We start from the raw sequence: 16,303 nt of genomic DNA on the forward strand, positions 1-16,303 counted from the left end.
CAATGATCAGATCAGAATCAACTGATTCTTGCAGCTCTAAGTGAATAATTTGCGTGCAATTTGCACATTTGCATGCTCAAAAAAATCAATGGAATTGTTCTGAAATCCCTTTAGAGATGATGAATCAAAGATGCTTGACCGAGATTTTTTGCAGATTTTGAGAAAATTGAAAAAAAAGAAAAAAGAAAAACCTACCTGCTCAGAGCTGTGACGACTCTCTGTCTCCACTGGTCCAGACTTCTGCCTCTGTCCAGATCTGTGAAGCTCTCATTGACTGACCAACAGAACCAGAGGGAGGGGGAATGGACAGAGAAAGAAAGAGAGAGAGAGAGGAGGAAAGAAAAAAGAGGAGAAAGAGAGGGGAGGAGAGCAGTAAAATTTTCTCATACTTGAAGAATTTTTCCTGCCTCTCTCTCCCTCTCTTTCTCTCTCTCTGTTTCTCTCTCTCCTCCTCCTCCTCCTCCACCTTCTGTCTTTCTCTCTGATGTAATTCTATGTGCTTTACAGGTCCCTGTTGGGCGGGGGGCGGAGGGGGATTTGCGATGGAAAACATCTGAATTTTTAGATGTTTTTTAAGGGAACGCAGGGGCCTAAAAACTTTAATGTGTTTTGAAATTGTCTCTGTCCTCGGCTGGATGCTCCATGACGTTAGAGACAGACAGACAGACAGTCCACACTGTGTCCCTTTGTTTGACTCTTTTGTTTTGGGTTTCATTTTGGTGCTGTCGCTGATAAACCTGCCTTCCCGTTCACTGTCAGTGGAGCAGCTCCAGGATCTGACATCGTGCACTGGCTCTTGGCTTCTATTAGTCTTGTTTTGTTCAGGGAGGATGCATGAAAGAAAAAAGATTCACATGTTCTTGCAGAAAAAACACTGTAACTCTCATCTCAAGCCCTTTTCACTGAGGTCTTTAAACAATAAGATGCATAAAGTCTGTTCACGCCTTGTTGATGCATCATCAATGACAGTGCAGCTGTGCCATGCATAAAATCCTGCAGATGGACCTTCTGAACCTTGTCGAGAAGAGAGGTCAGAGGAGGCTGGACAGACTGGTCGAGGGCTATGGTCACTCAGATAACCACTCTATGGTGAGCAGAAAAGATTCGGAGTGAAAATTTCCAATCTTGAGGTGGATCAACTACTGTACAACAGCAGACCACACCAGGCTCCACTTCCTGTAAGCAAGGAAAAGAAAGGTATACTATACCCGGTCTGATGGATCTGGGTTTGTGCGGAAGCAGCAGATGGAGGAGTCCAAGTTTGTGTCCATATATCTGATGATGGTGGTGTCGTGGATGTTTTCTTTACACTTTCAGTCCTTTACTATCAAACAAGTCTCAATCAGATCAATCCTGAGTGGGTTTCCTCTGCTTGGTGGCTGAGCTCAGTCTTAGGCGATAGGATGAGGAGCTTCGACATCTGGAGGAAGCTCAAAGTGGAGCTGCCAGTTGGGGCGGTAGTAGTGACATCTGATCAGGATATGTCCCGGAAGCGTTCCTTTGGAGGGTCTCTGGTGCAATCACATATCCCATGTGGCCTGGGAACGTCCCATGAGGATTGGGAAAGTGTTGCTGGAGAGACAGACTTCTGTTATCCCAATGGATGGATGGATGGATGGATGGATGTTGCTGACCACGTTCAGCAGTGGACCATCTTCTAATGGCTACCGTCCGGTACAATAAAGCGCCATGTCTCAATCCAGCGGACTTCGGAGGTGTTCTCAGTCTCCAGACCTGGATCCAGGAGGACCTTGGGGATCTGGTAGGACAGGAGTTTGGCAGCTTGAACATGCAGCTGATGGATCTGCTGCACTGATGTGATGCAGACATGTCAGAGTCTCAGAGGAAAGTTTCCATGACATGAAGAACGCAGGCTGTTTGAGGAACTCCCCAGTGTGAGTGTAGCGTTCCTACACCTCCAGTTCCTGTTTAATCTCACTATAGTCTTTTGTCGATATGATCAAATGTTGGGCGAAACTCTCAAAGTACCAGAGATTGACCTTTTCCAAGATGTTCCTCATGTAATCAGTTAAAGCTGATTGATTTATTGTTTTTTAATGGGTAAAAGAGTGAGACTGGAAGATGTTAAACTTCAGGGGAAACAATGAGAAGATAAGCTGTATTGTTCTCATTCCTCCGGCGGCCGACTTCTCTTTCTTCTTTGTAGTAAAGTCAGTCCGGTTCAACGTGAGCGTCGTGGAAAGGTCGAGCTGTCTGTTGATCAAAGGCCGAGTTCAAGAAGTCAAGTATGGGGCCTTTGAACCAGGGTCCGGGCAAGACGTTGGATTTCGGTGGTTCAGGTGAGGTCAAGCAGAGGATTGTTGGAAAATGAGAAACATCAGAGATGATGTTTGAAAAATCCAATGGTTTTTTAATGGTTTGGATCGAATTGTTGGGGAAACTTCCCGCTGTGTTTCTGTCAGATTTACCAGGCTATGACTTTGTTTGGTTGGTTTAGTCATTCTTTTGAACACAAAGTCCAAACAAAATGAGACAAAATTATCAACTGAGAACATCATAGTCCCATTTTAATGAGAAACCATGACATATGAACAGATAGTATTTACATTCTGTTTACTGTGGTTTGACCGTTGCATCTTTGAGATCATGTAAAACAACACTAACATCACGAATGAATCTTTTATCTCTATGAAATAACCTTGAAAATCTTAACGTTAACAGATTTTACCGTAATTAAAACTTCACGTCATTGTTTTACTAAGTGTTTTGTTATTTCCACTTAGTTATTTAGGATTTTGTCATCCTTAATCAGATAAATGGAAAACGCTTGTTTCCTCCCAGATGAAAACCTGTAATAAATAGCCTTAGTGGTGTCAATGTGTTTCATGTTATTGGCTATATTTGTAATGTTGTGTCACAGGGAAACAATTTAATCGCTTAAGTGGGCTTCAACCAACACTCATTTAATCATTTCGATTTCTTTTTTATCCTCAAATATAAATAAATATACATGAAAGCAGTGGATATACTTGACGCAAATCTGCGTGATTATGAATAATCAAGTACTCTGTGACATGTGTTAATAGTTTATGAAACCATGGATCATTGCTCATGTGTATTTTGTCTCACAAATAAAAAAAAATCTATTTATGATCTTTAGACATCTACAGAGCTGGGAGATGTGATGGGTGTGGTAGTTAAACAGGAGTCGATGGTGGTTTCAGACCGGTTGGCTGTAAGCTGAAGCCAATCCGGTTTATTACCCAACATTAAACTCTGACTGACCCCGGCATCCTACAACTCCCCCGTCCGTCCTGGTTTGGGTCAGTCCTTCAACAACCTATTCTTTTAAAACCTGTTGCTTTCAAATGAAAAAATACTTTTTCTTTCTTTACACTTTTGTCAGAATCGTGTTAAGCTGAGCTGTGTCGACTATGTTGTATGGCCCAAAAGTGTGCCGATACACACTGTGGCAGCTTCAGCCTCACTAATCAGGGGCTGAAGGCCAATCAGCTTTACTGTCAGGTTTACTACCTGGCTCTAAAGCCCGACAGACCTCAGGAGAGCATTAACTCTCACTGCCCTCCCACCCCCTGGGCTCCGCATCCAGAAGCTAGGCACTGAATCTCCCTGTCAATCACACACACCACTTTATGTGAGTGAATACCTCATGCAACACCAGGACAAAAAAAACTTTTATATACGTATAAAACAAATAATTACAAGTTTACTGTTCCAATGTCGGCTCAGATATGGAAAGGAGGATTTTATTAATGCACATCCTGAGTTCAATATAAAAAAAAACTCTTATTGAAGACTCATGAAAAAGAGAGACGTCAAACAGAAGCAGACTGTAAATCTGGCAAAACTAAAAAAAGAGAAATACTGTAAAATAACATTAAAATGTCAGTTCAAAAGAACAAAATTAACATTTGAGAAATTCTAAAGCCTCGAAAAAATAATATTATCGTAATATTTTTCCAAAATCAACAGTTTGTTGATTTTTTCCCCCCCTTTCAGAATAAAACAAAATATTCCCTCTTTTTGGGGAAATATTTGGATTCTGCCAGTCTTTACCGTTTGAATTGGAGCATTTAGTTCAAAGATTGACGTCATTCGGCGTCTAAAAATAAGAGTGTCTTCGTATTGGGAACATGTGAGATGTGCTGCAGGGCGGCTTCACTGATGGACCACAGGAGGAGTTGTTGTTGTTGCCAAAGTAACAGCTGAGGGGGATACAAAATAAAGAATAAACAATAAGCTCTCCAAGTCCTTCGTAGAGTAAACACTTATCAATCAGTTGTGTATTGATGACTAATCGGTGTCAGGTGTGCGGTTTTCTTTTTTTTCTGCCTTCAAAACATTTGTGCAGTGAATTTTTTCAATTAAAGTCAAGAATAATTCAAGTGGAGTGAAGTTAATGTGCCAGAGATCAAACCCTGTTTCTGAGTCCCGTAATGTGAGACTCTCACCTGAGGCTGCGATCCAGACGGACGACGGGACACGTGGACGCTGCAGGGAAACTGAAAACAAACTGCTTGACCACTTTACCAGCAGATAACAAACAAAAATCTGTGATCATGACACAAGTATGATACATACCGGTCCGGGCATCCAATAACGAGTAAGTGTGTCCTCAGCCAGGACATGTGTCTGAAGTCACTGTTATGATTTATTGCCGTAAAACCTCTTTAAAACAAGACTAAATAGACAAAAAGAGACACAGAACAGATACAAAGAGACATGAAACAACAATAAAGAGAGATTAACAGGCATAAACGAACTACAAGGAGAGAAAAAAACAACAATAGAGATGTAAAACAACAGTGACAAGACATAAAACAACAGCAAATAGACAGAAAAAGACACAAAACAGATACAAGGAGACAAAAAACAACAATAAAAAGACACAAGGAGACATAAAACAACAACAGAAAGACATAAAGAGACATAAAACAACAACAAATAGACATACAGCAAGAGACATACCAATTACAAAGAGACATAAAACAACAATAAAGAGACACTCGACTCAAAGTCTTCTGTCTCTTTGTGAGTCTGCGTCTTTCTTCTCTACAGCGGCCTGAAAACACAACTCAAGTATTGGATTTTATACTATGAGCTCCCACACTGCACGAATGTAAAGGGACAACGAGGAGTTTTGGAAAAGCGAAGTGTTTTCACACTACATTTATGAGCCTCCGCGCGCACCGTGAAATTCTTTGACCGGCACAAGACAGACTCATGTTTTCATTCATCAAGAATTAAAGTCAGAGGTTCGAAGACGATCACATACCGTCGTAGTTCCGACCATAAACGGTGATTCGGCGGCGTTATTCTCACAAAACGATATATTTATCGAAAATTGACCCATTAACAAGTGTGGGTAACGTAGATTGATCCACATTAATATGAGACTTTTTTATTGTCGCCGAATTTTTCGTTCTGCCGATGGAGAAACTCCTTGTTGTCCCTTTAAAATCGTCCACCTGACACGTCGTCCATCAGCAGCCTGTTCTCTTTATTGTCCTGATTCTCTAATGATTACAACTGGTGGTTTCTCCAATTGCAGATCAAAGTGTTTTAGCCTCCAGCAGAATTCAGAGGGAGTTCACCTGCGTTGCATTTGACTAAATCAAAGTCTGTAATGATTCTTCCACACAACTGGAAAACAACTGGGCTTAAGAAACTGATCTGAAGACAATTAGATGCATCTACAAAACTGACTATTGACTCATTTTGGCGTCATTTTAACACCATATTTTGAACCCTATATATTTTACTGTATGAATAAGCTTTAATGTCTATGGCCTGGGGGGATTTAATGTGTTTTCCTTCAGGCCTTAAGTGCTCCACTGCAGCAAGCTAATCACCTTCAACTTTAACTACGCAGCGCAAAAACCTTTAGCCTGCCCTCATAGACTCATCAACGGGACCTTCATGGTCTCTGTGGGAGCCCCCGAAAATGGCAGAAATGCCTCAGAAACCAGGACCACATGCACGATAAAGTCAAGGCTAATTGTACCATATGCTTTATGAGCTGCGCCAAGTGGAGCGGGATTGTGTGGGAGCTGGAGAGTGTGTGGATCCTGTAAAGCTGGAAAATGCTAATTGGAGTTGAAGCCTGAGTCTTGATTGTTCTGTCGATAACTGAGACAGATTGTGTTTGTGTGCGACCAGGAAACTGACATTTTTCAACCGTGGGTCATTTATTTATTTTTCTTTCATGCCCTCGCTGAGGTTTCAGGCGAGTTTTTGGACCAACAAAATGACAAAGTGTCAAAACGCAGTGTAACTCTGGTTTCACTCACACTTCGAACCGATCTCGGCTACAGGGGTTGAAGCCAGATTGTTGAGATAATGTGATGCTGCTGCTCCGGTCATCGCTGCAGTCTGCGTCAGTGTCTGTGAGTGTTTTATCTCTGAATAATAACTGAGGAAGAAAAACATGAATTAATGAAGAGTTTATTTGCATCCGCATCAATTTCACTGAGTGATGGAAGTGAAGGTAAATTTGTTTCCAGCTTTGGCAAAACACACTGTCTCCACTTTAGTGATTAGGGGATGTTACAAAAAATATTTCCTGACATTAAAAGATGGGAATTAATTATTAAACAAAGCAGAAGCCTTGAAAAAGATCTTTAATACTTGTCTCATGTCAACGTCTGCAGCCAGAGAAAACACTGTCTGAAATTTCTCCTGGCAGATTTTATGAATTTATGACGTCCTTTTTTTGTATTTATACAGATCATTAAAACAATGTTAGGAAATGGTGAAGTTGACATTTCAATTTCCTTTCAGTAGTATATTGTAATTCAGGGATAATTCAATCATCAGTCATTTAAATGTGAAACTGCTGCGTTTGTTGTATATGGAGGTCCAGAAAGGCACATGAGACTTCTTTGGATCATTTTGCATCAAGTTTTTTTATTCTCTAAAATTATTCCCCATTTGCTTCTTGGGTGGTTTCTTTTCTTAGATAAAAAATAGATTTTTTATTCCTCTATAAATGTGGACTTACTCTAAGTTCCTTTTTTTATGATCTTTCTCATCAGTGGAAAAACAACCCTGGAGAGGCACCCTTCATGGCTTCTGTAGTTGCAGTATCATTTTTCTCAATGTGAACTTCTTGCCAAACTATTCAAGTGTTTTTATGGCAAATGACAGGATTTGAGTCACAGATATCAGTACTACAGGAGGAAGAGCTGAAGACTACACTGAAAGCTCAGGAAGAGGATGGAGGAGAAAAAACTAATCAAAGCAGAAGAAAAACACAGAACTAGTTGATGTGAGCTGGTGTCAGAGAAACAATTTGATTAAAATCAAGTGTGTGAGTGGGTGGAGGAGGCCAGGTGACGGGGGATCAAGAGATAGTGTATGGACATCTAGTGGTCAGATGGGGAAATGGACATCCATGGAAACTGAATGAAAATCTTTGAAATTGAATGTAATGCACAGAACTGATGCTCAGACAGTGAGCAGGAAAGTAGAAGAAACTCATTATAACTGATGACTTGTGAGGATGAAGGGATGAAGAAGGACAGAGTCTGTTTGACTTGTTTCATCCTGAGTCAAATCTGCAGCTTCTGTTTGAGTCGTCCAACAGATTTAACAATCGTGACCGCAGAAGTTTTCGTGTGTGTGGTCACGCACGTTATAAACAGCTCCCGTCTCTGAGCTGTGGGCCACGCTGTGCACATAAAACCTACAAACTTTTTTTCCTCTCAGCAGTGTGTGAGCAGGTGGGTGGTTGTAGCATTCGTCAGCCATCGCTTGTCAAGCTCATTTACTCTTCAGGAAGCTGTGAGCAGGCCGCCCTCCATTTGTTCTGTTAGTGGACTGGAAACAGAGGAGAGTGTCAGCTTCTCTCTCATCAGGTCGTCAGAGTTAAAGTCAGCAACTCGCAGATGGCAGCCAGACAGGCTGAGCGCTAATTAAGCACAAAAAGGTAACGACTTGTCAACTGTCACTAAACATCGTTCAAGGTGAAACTGTAAAAACCACAACTTATATTCTTTGTCATAAGTGAGAAGTTGTTCGTTTCTAGGCGGCGGGGATTGAAAGTGATCTAGTCGTGATGAAGTTGAATGTGTCTGATGATGTTCTTCACTCGTTGTTTTATTCATCCTTTGCTGTGAAATCATCTCATTTCACCATTAAACCTTCAAATGGAAACAGTTAATTGTCAGAACAATGAGTTCAGGCGACTCAGTGTCCTACGGATTATCAACATGACTCGTCATATTAATGTTTCACTGGGGTAACTCGGATGATATTGGACTCAACAGATTGGCTGAGACAAAAACAACTTCACTTAAACTAAACTAAACTAACTAAACTTAGGCCCTGTCCCATTTTAACCACTTCCACCAATTTTGGCCCTAGCACTTGGTTTTGCGTGTTCTTCATGTAAGCGAGGGGAAATGCTTTTCAAACCTTAAAACCACCTCCTAAAATTGGAGTGAGGTCAGGTGCAGACTTTGAACATGTCTCTTACATTGTCGCTACATGTGACTTAGGTGTACACATCGGCTATGGTCTTTACATCTCACTTCATTGTCAAGGGATGTCTCCGTTTGAAGGCCATTCAAAACCAAGTATTAGTGTTAAGGAAGGAGAAATAGAAGAGATAATTCACACAACGAAAAAGCAAAAAATAATATTTAATGAGTTGAAATTAAACACTAGGGAACTAAGGTTTGAACATAAGTTAAAGAACAAGATGAGCACGGACAATGAATGGACTAGAAGACAAAGAGACACAAACCAACAAGGACAATCAAAGAATCACAGTGGCATGAGGCAAGGGATCTGAAATGAGAGGGCAGGTGAGATTTACTAAAATAAATCAGGAAATAAGGAAAATATGAACCTAGGAAAACCTTAAGATACAGATCGGGACATGATGTTAAGTTATTTAGAAATACTCTTTTGCATTATGTGCCAGTAATGAAAATAATATCGTATGGATAGAGAGCCTCAAGATTACATTTTTAAATTCAGCTCAGTTCAACAGGTAACAACTGTTAAAACCAAGGGCCTTAAAACCTCAAAATAGTTACTTGTGGTCATGGTTGCCAAGTGACAGAGCTGTGTTTTGGGCTGTAACTTTATGGGTGGGCACATCTGGTGATCCTCTGTAGACCTGATTGTCGAATTTTGGATCCTCCATCATATGCAGACCAATTAATCAAATCTTATTCTGTCCTGAAAGTAGCTGAACAATTACCGATGAGTCAGCATCAGATTGGGTTTTTATTTGATTTGAACTTTGACCGCCTTAAGCAAACATCATTCATCAGTATGAAAGCGCAGTGACGAGGAAAATGGAAAACGAGTCATTTGAATATATATAAGAGGGGGGGAAAAAAAGGTGAAGTCACCATGACAACAGAGGAAATTGCTCATTATGAGAGAGGGGAGTTCGTTACAAGCCACAGCCAAGTCGTTAGAGGAGAGAAGATGATTTTAAGAGATAAATGACTTGGAGCGCTGAGAGGAACCAAAAGAAAAGAGGAGGAAAAAAAGTCATTAGAAGAGGAAAGTAGAAGCTCGTAAAAAACGAACGGGTTCTGGTGCCTCGATCTTTTACTGGAGATCCAAGCAGCTACCAGCGGTTCTGCAGGAACAATCGCTCCTCTGCTTCTTTTTTCCTTCTTTATTAACTTTTCATTTAAGGCAGGTTGGCACTGGAAATCCACAGCGCTGATCCTGCTCCGGCTGATATTTCGCAGTGTCAGAATTCGGTTTGGAAAAAGGAAAATGTTCGAGCTCCAGGCAGGTGATCGATCAGTTATTAAACTTACTGGATAGAACTGAAACAGTGGGTTTTCTACAGATGGAACAGGCTCGCTCTTCTTTCGTGGAGAAATTAATCGAGTCTGTCAGCGTTTGAACGGCCCTTCGCTCTCTGAGGAAGTCAAGACGCTGTGCGAGCTTAACTGATGATGTGCTGAGCCCCTGCGCTAAGGCCACATGCACGAGCCGAGCATTGGTTCTGGCGTTTTTGGCTGATCGGCTGATCAATGACAGTCCAGTCATCATAACCAGATACTGCTCACCACTTCCTGCCAAATCCATTTGCTACTGAAAATGAGCTGCGGGTTTGGAAACATTCCCGTGAGGATGACTTTTAAGCTGCAAGAAATATTTCTCCTAAGAAAGCATGATTTGTGGTTAATACAGGATTTTTTTTTGACAAATTAAAATGATGTGGAGTAAGATGCTTGGTTGACTTATGATTCATAATTTCTGTATTTTTATTTTTTATATGATACTGGATGTGAATTTACCAATCGCTTTCTGGAGTTTAGAGGTGGCTGCTGGCTGCACTGACACTATTGGCAGCGGCTGACCCCGCCCCGAACTCCTGGCTAATCCAGAAATAGGCAAAAAGGTGGGGCTTCGACTTTGATGTAGCAGCTAATGTCTTGTGTTGTAAATGAACCAAATGTGGAAATGATTGGTGAGACTAGTAAACGAAACAAACAGGTAAAGCTATTGTAGCATTCTGTAGCAGAGCTTACCAATAGATGTTTGGCGCTAATACGTAGTAAGCTAGTAAACTCTGTGTAAACTCTCCGACCTTTAAGGATAGCGGTGGTTTGAGCTAAATGCTGACATCAGCATGCTAATATCTTACAATAACAATGGTAACACCTTCTTTTTAACACATTACAATCTCAGGCGAACATAAATGAGTGAACCAAACACACTGAATGTCCTTCAAAGAGGAACTATGCAAGTTTGATCGCATTTCCGCTGTTTTGCTAACCCTCCGCCTGGCCATGTGCATTTATTTCAACAAAGCTGGCCCCTATTTATATACATTGTATGATGTTGTGTATTATATTGTGTTTTGATATGGTTCTCTCTAAGAATGTCTTTAAAACAATATATATATACTTTTAAATTTTCTTACTCATCATGTTGTACTTTATGATGTGTCTATGTGTTAATTGAATGTTGTCGCCCCCCAACAGGTGAAGCTCATCACTAGTTGAGCCCCCCAGTCCCCTGATTGGTCAGTCCCACCGGGAACATCTCTATATATATGTGACATGTGTGAAATGTTTTTCGTATGCCTGATGAAGGTCACAGTGGTGACCGAAACGTTGCTTCAATAAATTAATTGTAACTGAGAGTGAGACAGTGTGCGGGAGCCTTTTTTTGAACAAAGCTGGCGAAAAATCAATCAGTGGAGCAGTGGATATGGATGTTATGTAACACTTACGATGTTACAATCAGGGCCGTTGCTAGGAATTCTGGGCCCTCTGAAAGAATACTAAAGTGGGCCCCTACCACCTAACTTTTCCAGTTTTCTCTCTTAGGCTATCATTTTTTATTTAGCCTACTTTGTTTTGATGCTAATGCAGCATTACTATGAGTATTAGTCAGGGTCTTATGTCTCAAAGGAGTTTAAATCGAAAGCAACTGGACTTGGTTATTTGTCTAGGAATACGTTTCACCTCTCATCCAAGAGGCGGTCAGATGCGTACATGAACTGATGAAGCCTCTTGTCTTCCTAGACAAATAACCAAGTCCAGTTGCTTTCGATTTAAACTCCTTTGAGATAGCCTACTATGACCTGGACAAATGAGAATATGCACAGGCTCAGGGTCTTATGCAGAATAAATCAGTCATACAAAGATTAGACTACTGGGTTTTTTTTTGTGGGCACTACTGGGCGCTGGGGCCCTAGAATTATCATCACCTTTCTCCCCTATACAACGGCCCTGGTTACAATATGTACTATATCTGTTTAGTTGTAACTGTCAGAAACAAAAGATTGCTGATTACGGAGTGTGTTTTGTCACGGTGCGCAGAGACGAGAGCTGGGACGGCCAAGTACTACACTGATGTTGCAAGGTTGGTTTTCAGCCATGAGACGCCAGGTTGAAGGCAGAGAGCCTCCGTTAACTTTTCACTCATAACAAGTCACAATGTAGTTAACTATCACAATTACTCTGGAGCTTTTGAATTAAGGTAAAATTGTAGCATAGTCACGGGATAAATCCTGCTTAGTTCTTTAAAATGACAAGAAACAAGAAAGCAAAGATGAAAAATGAGGTTGAAAGTGAATCTCTCTAATAATTTATCATCATCAGATATAAATACACATGCATAAGTTCATCTGAGGCTCTTCATACATGGTTTAAAGTGGAGTATTAGTAGGTGGCCTCTCCTGCCGACAGTACAGAAAGAGCCCTCAGTCTCAGTAATCAGTGGTTTTTACTTCTCACCGGGGTTCATGTGAAACTGAAAAGCTGCTCTGTGGCCCGTGGTCGACTGTGTGAGGTATCGGTTCTCGACTTCCTGTTACGCTGCACAGTCCTCGCTGTGTGACTCAGGCTGCGTCATGCTAACCGCCGGCGGTTGAGCGACTTACGGCCTCTTCTCACCTCAACCACAATACCACATCTGAGCACACGAGCTGACTTTCATTCTCACAATGCACCTACAGTTTCCTCTGTGAGAGACACCGGCTGAATGAAGCAGAGGTGGTGAGGAGGTGACACAGGCCGTGACCTCTCACCTTCTAAAACTCATATGTTATATTTTCCCTCAGGCAATGAGTCATCAAAATGAAACCATTTGTTCATAAGTTGTAAATTACACTTTTGACCTGTGCTGTGCCTCCAAAAGTGTCTAAAAACTATAATATTCAGTGCAGAGTTTATTATCAGTCAAGAGTGCTACATTAAATAATTTAGATTTCAGAATTAAAGTCTTTTCTACGAGCTGAAACATTGATATACGTTGTTGTACTGGATGAATATCTAGTTGCAAAATGATAAATAATAATTTTTTTCTTGGTCAAAACGTATGGTCCGTTCAGTACATCTTATCAATCAAAAAATGTAATTTCAATAAAATAAAGTTGAACAAATCTGAAAACGGGTTATAGCCAACGCAGAGGCTTTTACAAGAATGTTCAGTGTTCAGTGTCATTTAACTTTCCCTTGAATTTCTTACAACAGCTTAAGTGCTCCATTCATATTTCATATCTAATTCAACAGTAAATCATGTCCCCTCGTTGTTTCTACCACAGCTTTACTCAGATGCCAACTAATGATCGTTTTTCACTCTTTTTAATGGGACTGAAGCTAAACTTCTGATGGTTTATGTGTTTCTGACATCAGTGGTGCAAAACTCTTTATACTCCACATCAGTCGGACTCATATGACAGTATTTATGCAGATGATGAGGCCTCGTTAACTTTCATGCCAGAAAATGAAAAGGTTTTTGTTGCAAGTGAGAAAAATGCTGTTCCCTGTTTGAAAAAGTGCACTGTATTTTGGAAATCTGCACACATACCATCAAGAATACTGTTAATAAACACATGCAAGCACACACCATGTCCTCGCAGATGTATGTATATACTATATGCATGTGTCTGGTATATATATATGAGTCTTTGTTGTTCCCCTCTCTATGAAATACGACTGTCCAGCCTGAGAATCTATTATAGACAAGGGGATCCAGCTCGGCCCCCGTTCTCCGTCCGACTCCAGCTCAAAGTGGCTGCAGCATTACATCAGGGCGGATCGGATTTTCATTAATGTGTGCAGCTCGCGTACAACAGGCCCGTCAGGACCCGTCTGTCCGTCTGGCTGCACGCCCGCTCTCTGCTCGGCTTAACGCAAAGGGAAAATGAACGCAACGAAATGCACATAAGTCATCTGTCCTACCTGCCAAAGCCTCTCTCACCTGACGGCGAGTTCCTCTGTTGACTGACACCGCGGGGATCTCACTCCGTGGTCTTAAAAAGGCACGAGACGATGATCCTGGACATGTTTCCCATGACCTCCTACTAAGCTGGTTTTGAGCCAGCCAGGATATTTCTAGATCAACTTTTCCTCCAAGAAAAACTGCAACATCTTAAAAGTCTGATATAGAAATAGCATCTTAAATTTTTGTGAGTTTACAATCTCCAATCTTTTTTTGTGCAGGAGCTGACCTCACACTGCTCACCCTGCTCCAGCTGGTGACGCTGGAGAAGCTCCTGGAAGGAATTCATCCCCGTGTAATGGGTCACTGCCGTCTCGCCGTAAAACCGCCAGTTTGACGGCGACAGAGACAGGTCCTGTGTCAGCTTTATGGGACATGCACTGTTACACCTTTAACATGTTTCCAATGTAAACACAGCCGAGCCGACACATCCACTAAAACACACACACACACATACAAACACACACCAGGCGGAGGCTGTGGTTGGTATGTCAACTTCACGTGTGAAGAGAAAGAATCTCAAACTGAAGCTGAATGATTGTTTATGGTTTGTGCTGTATTGTGTGTGTAGTGGACAACACATTTAAATAGTTGATTCAATTCTTAGTCCTGTTTCTGGTTGTTTTTAGTTTCTATTATTGTTTGACACAATGATTTTGGATTGGTGCATCAAAGTTTCTAACATTTTTTGACCTCCGTATATCTAAATAACACATGAGGTTTGAGTAATGATAGTTTAGACATTACTCTTGTGTCATAGATTGAAGTTTTAAGGCCATTTATGTCCTTGTGGAACACATAATTTACTGATTTTTCTGCTCCAGTTGTTAAAATCTGTTAGCTTCATAAATCAAAGGAAGCACAAAGCTGAATTTGTCCAACTCCATATTTGAAATCCTTCCACACGCTGATGAACGTACCGTTAAATGCACACTCTCCAATGCGTGGCTGCTTGCGATGCACGGGCCAACATACACTCGGTATGAGATGGGCACATGTTGGCCACACAGAGAGCCAGTCTGACCAATGACTCTCTGTTTCCTCTGACTCACAGTTTCCACTGAAACACTGAAACGAGCTGCAGCAGCGAGAGGCTGGATGGACGAGGTGAACGATACCTGGGGCCTACAGGCAGATGTGAAGGTACAACACACACACACACACACACACACACACACACACACACACATAGAGTTGAGTTGGAGCCATAGGGAAGCCATGCGGAGCGGGCGAGGACTCTCTCCACCAATCAGCTGCCTGCCAGACGGGGCTGATGTGGAGACACAGAGCTACAGATAAACCAGGTGCTACTGGTCCAGGCCACTAATGTAGAATCAGTACAAATGAATGCAACATTGAACCTGCAGTAAACAACAATGCTGGAGGAGCCATTAAATGACTGTTTTATCAGAAAGCATGATTTTATCTTGGACTTCGACTATAATATCTGTTTTTAAAGGAGCAAAAATGCAGTCTACACGTGGAAGATAGGCCCAAACGCATAGAAAAGTATCCGGTTTCAACCCTTTTCATTAACGCGTGGATATGGTCTACAGAATCTATCAACATTTCAGACTTGACAATGATTGCTCCATATTGTCCCACATAAAAATGCCTTTATCCCACTTTTTTCTAGGATCTGGTCACCCTAGAGTGAAACCATCTGAAGGTTTCATTTGTTACCAATCTCATATGAAGGGAAACTTTCAGACCCGACTGGACAATAAACTGCTGTAGAGACCTGAGACGCCTCCCAAAACTCCCAAGTATTTTAGAGTCAACTTGTCTGTGGTAATTTGATTAAATGTATTTTTTCAAGTGACACCACAAAACACATCCCACAATATCCAGACTCTAAGCCCAGTCATGTATAGGCAGGCCTTTAACGAAGGGTGTGGGCATAAAAGTGCCAGTGTACACTGTCTATCTGATGTCGGGTTAGAGGGAGGGTCCGGCTGAACAGTGGTCAGTGATGTGGAAGTTAAGAAAGTAAGATTAGCTTGATTTTTCCATCCTTTACACACAAATTTAAGAGTCACCATGTTGCTCTGGTTTAATGATAAAGAGGAAGATTGTGTACGTTAGTTAAAGTTTGTATACCTTGATGCCAGGGAGGATGGGGGAACATTCAATAAAATATTGAATATTTCAGCACATTTTACACGGAGGGGATGATGCCAGTGAGTTCAATAATTTCAAAAACTGCCCTGCAATCCTGTGGCTGCTCTTTTTTTATAGACCTATATGATCGTGATGTTTTAGTAGGAAAAACTCTCCACATTAGGACGAGATGATTAATGAGCCCAGGAGCTCTGCCAGAGCTCAGGCAGGAGTCCCACAGGGATCACGTCTGGGTCCCTTTCAATTCTCCAACTAAATAAAGAACAGTTACTTGTTCATTTCGTGTCATATGCCATTTGGGATCTGAATAGAATAACAAGTTTCTCACAGAAAATCCATCACTGGTCTTTGATACCACACAAACAGCAGAAGGTGATTTACCGACTCTAATAGTTTTGTGCTGTTTTGGTTGTTTTGGTTGTTGCCTCGTGCGTTAGCCACCGAGCGGCCTTGTTCGTTACTCTGGTTTGTCCATCACAGGGAGGAGCTT

At 41.4% G+C, this 16,303-nt stretch overlaps 1 protein-coding gene across 2 annotated transcripts in view; it reads right to left on the minus strand.

Annotated features, from left to right (window-relative positions):
* Positions 1-345, minus strand: part of LOC310993744 (tenascin-like) — a 48,850-nt gene extending 48,505 nt beyond the window's left edge. For both annotated transcript variants that reach the window (XM_083982201.1, XM_083982200.1), the window contains exon 1: positions 196-345. The gene's annotated coding sequence lies outside the window, so the exon portion shown is untranslated. The remainder of the gene's footprint in view (positions 1-195) is intronic.
* Positions 346-16,303: the final 15,958 nt, after the last annotated feature.

The sequence above is a fragment of the Trachurus trachurus genome (genome assembly GCF_905171665.1).
Source record: "Trachurus trachurus genome assembly, chromosome: 11".
Classification (NCBI taxonomy): Eukaryota; Metazoa; Chordata; class Actinopteri; order Carangiformes; family Carangidae; genus Trachurus; species Trachurus trachurus.